The 5,990-nt window shown below is 34.8% G+C and overlaps 1 pseudogene; it reads left to right on the top strand.

Moving 5' to 3' along the window:
• Positions 1-1,656: 1,656 nt before the first annotated feature.
• On the top strand, positions 1,657-2,406 carry LOC109372869 (60S ribosomal protein L7 pseudogene; annotated as a pseudogene).
• Positions 2,407-5,990: the final 3,584 nt, after the last annotated feature.

Here is a 5,990-nt window from a genome sequence, read left to right as displayed (position 1 = left end):
AAAAAATTGTCAAAACATTAAAAACTTTAAATATATAAAGAAAAAAATAACATTTATTTATCACACTGTAATTTAAAGCACTAGACATGTTGAGAATTAAAGTGTTTATTTGTAAAAAAAAAAAAAAATTACCAAAAATAGTTTGACAGTGCTTGTCTTTGTTTCATGTAGCTGATGATACAGAATGTGTTACATCTCTACACTTTGGCAGAGTGTCATAGTCCTTTCTTTGTTTGGACCAGCTTCAAATGTTTTATACTCTGTGAGCCCAACATTGTGAAATAACTTTTAATGTGAAATTTTTTGTCAGTGTCACTTCCTCTGTGATCTCTTCATTTTTCTCTTTCTTTCCTTTTTTTTTTTGTCACAGCCATTTTCCTCATTTATGTCAAAAAGTTTGCCTTCACTAAATTCATCTGGCTGTAAACCTAGATTATGTTGAGAAGAGGCAGTTCAACACTCCCAATATCAGTTTTTTCTTTTGTATCTATTTATACTTGATTTAAATTTTACTTTCAGCTTTATTACCTTATTTCTTTGCTGCACTTTCATCATTGATGGCTAATTTCCTCTATCTTTTTCCTGTTTTTGGAAAACGTCACAGTTTATCACTGGGAAACAAAAAGGCTTCACAACTATGTGCTTTGCTGTCTGTGTGTGAATTAACAGATGTGCAGTGACCAACCACTGGTAGACTTTGAAAGAAGTGTTGTGGTAGGTCACTAATCATACTATGCATCCATTATTTAGTGAATTGCAAACTGAAGAGCTAGGTTTGTACTTTCGGCAAATATTCATAGTTAATACACCTTGTTAACTGAAATAGGAACCATATTGTTGGGGGATTGGTGTTATTTCACTAAAGTCTGATAAATGAAATTTGTATATCTTGGGACCATGCAAGGTAAAGGCTGCCTTACTAGCTTCTAACAAAACATGATTTATTTTCTCAGAAATATACATTCTATTTTCAGTGTCTAATACTAAATTTTATTAATCCTAATGATACATTTATTTTAATTTTAGGCTGTTAGAAAGTTGACTATAGGTTTTTACATATTTAGGCACTTGTCACTTTCCCAAACTTATTTCTAGGGAAGGTCACTTTTCTGTGATATGTCACCTTTGTGACGAGCACCTCTATAGTGCTACATGATTTCTAACAGCCTATTCTATATTAGCAAGAGCAAATATTACAATTCCTACTTGTAACTACTACATGGAGCCTATTCTTCCATTCTTAGAGGTAAGCTAATTATAATATAAATTTTTTTCTTTCTTTTAAAAAATATGATGTAGTAGCTAGATCCAAACCTTGCAGAAATGCAAATGTCTATGAAGGTAATTTATCTAGTTGATTATTTGGATTGTGGATTCAGAATATAGAATTTTTATCTTTGGACTATCTGTTATACCACTATTACCCTAAGCCTCTATCCAAATTTTATTCTAATTACAATACAAAGACTATTGTACTGTACAGTTGTGAAGAGTTTAATACCATGTATTCAACTTCATCTGAGCTATTTTTTATTGACAGGTCCCACACTGAGAACGCTGAAGCGTCCCTCAGAGAAACAATAAAATTGGTTTCAAGTCCAAATAGAAATAGCAGCTCTTTTCTGTCTGGAACCATGGAGAGTGCAAATAAAGAAGATGTTTCCTGCTTTGCCAGAAACACTTAAGAAAAGTGAAGGAATTTCTCAGAGCTAAACATCAAATGCCTGAGAAAGAAGTTTTCCCAAAACATGCTTTGAAAGCAAGGAGGAAGTTTACTCGTATCTATGAAAAAGCTAAGCACTATCAAGAAGCAAATAGGCAGATGACAGAACTGAGATTCGAATATGGATGGCAAGAAAAGCTAGCAACTTCTGGATATTGCGGAACCCAAACTGCCATTTGTCATTAGGATCAAAGACATCAATGGTGTGAACCCAAAGGCCTGAAAGATGCTGCAGCTTCTTCGCCTTCACCAGATCTTCAATGGAACCTTTGTTAAGCTCAGCAAGGCTTCAGTTAACATGCTGAGGATTGTGGAACCACATACTGCATGGGGGTACCCAAACTTGAAGTCAGTAAATCAATTGATCAGAAGCGTGGTTATGGCAAAATCAACATAAAGCAAATTGCCTTGACAGATAACACATTGATTACTCAATCTCTTGGTAAATATGGCATCATGCATGGGAGATCAGATTCATGTGATTTATACTATTGGAAAATGCTTGAAAGAAGCCAATGACTTCCTGTGGCCCTTCAAATTCTCTTCTCCATGAGGTGGAATGAAGAAAAACACCACCCACTTTGTAGAAAGTAGAGATGCGGCAACAGGGAAGACAGGTCAATGGGCTTATTAGAAGAATGAAGAAGATACGCATATCTACCATGGGTATTTTTGTAATCTAGTCAGTTAATAAACAGTGACTGAAAGCAAAAATATCTGGCAATGTAATATGGAAGGATTCAGTGTGGTTAAATTTCTTATTCATTTTTTCAGATCTGGAAAGCATTCATATACAGGACCGAGGAGAGGGAGAAAATTTTTGAATGATTAAGAAAGAGGTACTATTGTTTAGGGAAGCATGGCCATATAAAGTTTACATTAAGTATATATTGGAAGATAGAAGTATCCTTGCTGTACCTAAACCCACCTTAACACTAGAAAAACAATAGTAATTAACATTTTTCACTGAGTGCTTGACCTAAATAGCATCTCATTTAGCTCTCACAAAATCTTGGTGTGATAGGTACTATTATTATCCCCAATTTACTGATGATAAATTGGAGCTGAGTGAAGGTATGAATAACTTTCCCAAAATTACATTACACTATTGGTGTCCGTGCTGGGATTATAACCAAGGGAACTAGACTCTAACCTGCCTAATTGTCTTCAGAGCAACAGAATGTTCTGCAGGACCTCACTTTGCTTTGTTTGCATACATCACCTGGGAGAAGTAACATAAGTACCGATAGTTGACTTCTGCAGTCCACCATTTGACCCATTCATAGGTTTGAAAGGGTATTCTATACAAAACTGAGTAGTTGACCTAAACTGATCTGGTATCAGGTGGGTATTTTCAAAATATTTTCTCGTTTGATTACTAGTTATGAATCACCTTTGTCATGGCATGAAATGTTTACCACAGTATTCATTTTAAAGCCACCATTCCTGCACTAACATTTTTGGCAGATAAAATAAGTAAATAAATAAATAAATAAATAAATAAATAAATAAATAAATAAATAATAAGAAAGAGCTGGTAGAGTTCATATCAACTTGTTTTATTGATTTAGTCTCTCCTCTTTATATAAGGCTCTGTCCCTGCTTCTTACCTCTCCAAGTCCTTCATAATCCAACCTACACACACACACACACACACACACACACACACCACAGTTTTACATCTTCCAAAATTAATATGACTATTGTAGCCTGCAAGCTAATTTATTATACAGAATTCTTTTCTGTGCGACTTCTGACTATTTTATAGACAATTAAGCATCCATGAAACCAAGTTTGCAATTGTAAAGTCATATGTTTTCACTGGTGGTAAGGGATTACTACATTATCTGGGGTGAAACTGAAAATTATTGTACCTTTATGAAAGCGTAGAGTGTGGATTAAAGGAAAGGAAATGCAGAGTAACAACAGTGTATGAGATTATGGAGCCAGTGCTGGAATTTTTACAGTTTTTGGTTTTTTTAAAAAGGCTGCATGCTTCAAATCATCCAAATCTTATTTCTTGAGAGAGGCTCAGCTGGGACCTCAGTGGGACCTCATGTATATTACGCACATAGTGAGAAGCAGCATTTTCATACAATAATCAACTGTTAAAAAGAATGTCATTCTCTAGATGAACAGAGATGAAGGAATCCAGCTAATTGTTTAGAAAACAAAATGAGTTAAACAGTATATATACAATTGTGCCACTGATGTGTTTTTTGAAAATAATGTTAGAGTAATAAAAACAGTAGGCAGTGATTAACAACCATTTTCTGGGAAATATTGGTGAGAGAGAATAGGAAGAGAAATGAGCTATTTCAAAGTACATTTGTTTTTTTAATTATGCATCTTCTGTATCATTTGACTGTTTTTCAGTGAATGTGTCACTGTAGTAATTATAAATATATATATATATATATATATATGTGTGTATATAAATATATGTATAAATACATATATATATTTATGATTAATATATAATTCTAACTAATTCTAGCTAATAATTATTCCTAACAAGATGTTTCAGAGAGGGGGTTTCTAGTGCTTCTGCTCTTGATTTTTGTAGTCCTTTTTTGCTATAATTTAACAAATTACTATGAACCTAGTGGCTTAAAACAACACAGACTTATTACCTCAGTTTCTAGAATCAGGAGGCTGGAGATGAAGGGATTACTCGAGTTCTCTGCTCCCAAGGCTGAATCAAGGTGCTGGCCATGAAGCATTGTCAGCTGGAATTTGGGGTTCTCTTTTTAGATAGTTTAAGTAGTCAGCAGAATTCAGTCCTTTGAGGTTATAATTACTGAGGCCCCGTTTCTCTGGCTGGCTGGCTGTCAGCAAGGGTTCAGTCTGAGCTCCTAGAGGCCTCTCTCTCATAAGCCCCCACCTCACAACATTGCAGCTTACTTCTCCTCTCAGGCCAGGAGGCTAATTTCTCTGATGCTTTTCACCTTTCTTTAAGGACTTGCCTGCTTTGGTAAGGCCCACCTCTCTAGTCACTAACTCAGTCAGTAACCAAATTATGAGAAAGCTATCACATTTATTCAATGGTTGCATTCATCCTCAAGGGGAGGGCTTATTGGGGTCACTTTAGAATTGTGCCTGCCACAGTTAGATATCATCGGGAGAAGAGCTGCTATGTCGATCATCCTAGCCTTCTATATTAACCTTTCTTTCCTCTTCACTTTTGATGACACATATAGAAATAACATGGCAAATTATAGATTCAGGGGCCCATTTTTAACTGACATGATATCGTTTTTCTCTGGGAGAACAAATTAAAAGACAAACCCACAAAGCCAATCGGCAATGATCGAAGAAAGCCAAGTGAATTCTTATGATATTTCTAGCCCCCAAAACATAGCAAATACATTCTAAATAAATACCTTCCCCCCATTCCTATTTCTCTATGTTGAGTTCATCTTAGCAGCCTATTTATTAAACACACGCCATCTCTTTCGCAACAGCTCTTGACTGCTCCATCTACTGGCAAATGAAAGTTGAAGATAGAGATGCACAGAGACCAGGTCTTCAAAGCCGGCTGCACTTCTCTCGCTTTCACAGCAGACTTGCATAACATACTGATTATACTAACACCTTTGTCTTCGATCAAACTCACAATTAAATTTCTAGAACCATTCATTTGTAAGTATATTATGAGCACAGATATTTTTTCATTAAGATATCTACACTCAACATTATAATTTATATCAGGCTATATTTTTCTGGTTGGCCTCATTCTTTAACGTTTTTGCAGGTTTTTAACCTTACTCATGTGTTGTTACTCTTATCCCTTGAAGTGGCAAAAGAGAAAAATCCAATACATTCACAGGTTCGTGTTCATAGTTATTGCACACATTTTTTTTCGCAAGTCTTGTTGTAGTGCCACAATTGGAATAATACTGTAGCTCTACTGGGCTATTTTATGAGGCAATAATCTTGTTGCTTATGAGTGAACTCGATTACAGCCTCATAAAACTAAGTGGAAATACCTTACAAACATTTTTGGTTGATATTTCATTTCTTTTGAAATTATACTTAGTAAAGATATAGTTAGAAATCAAAGTTTTTCAGGTATAGTCTAACTGAAAATCAAATTAGAAAAATCACAAAATGATAATACCTGCTCATCCATTTGTCTTAAAATTTCCCTAAATATGCCTCGTGAACTTTTCTTTATTGGATTAAACTGGAATGCATGTGTGCCTCCTTGTTTTTCAGTGATATTTTGTGAAATATCAGTAACATGAATACTAAGTTTAAAATAGTA

Source organism: Hipposideros armiger, unplaced genomic scaffold, assembly GCF_001890085.2.
Source record: "Hipposideros armiger isolate ML-2016 unplaced genomic scaffold, ASM189008v1 scaffold_670, whole genome shotgun sequence".
Classification (NCBI taxonomy): Eukaryota; Metazoa; Chordata; class Mammalia; order Chiroptera; family Hipposideridae; genus Hipposideros; species Hipposideros armiger.
Note: the sequence above shows the minus strand (reverse complement) of the source record. Positions and strands in the feature narration are given on the sequence as shown.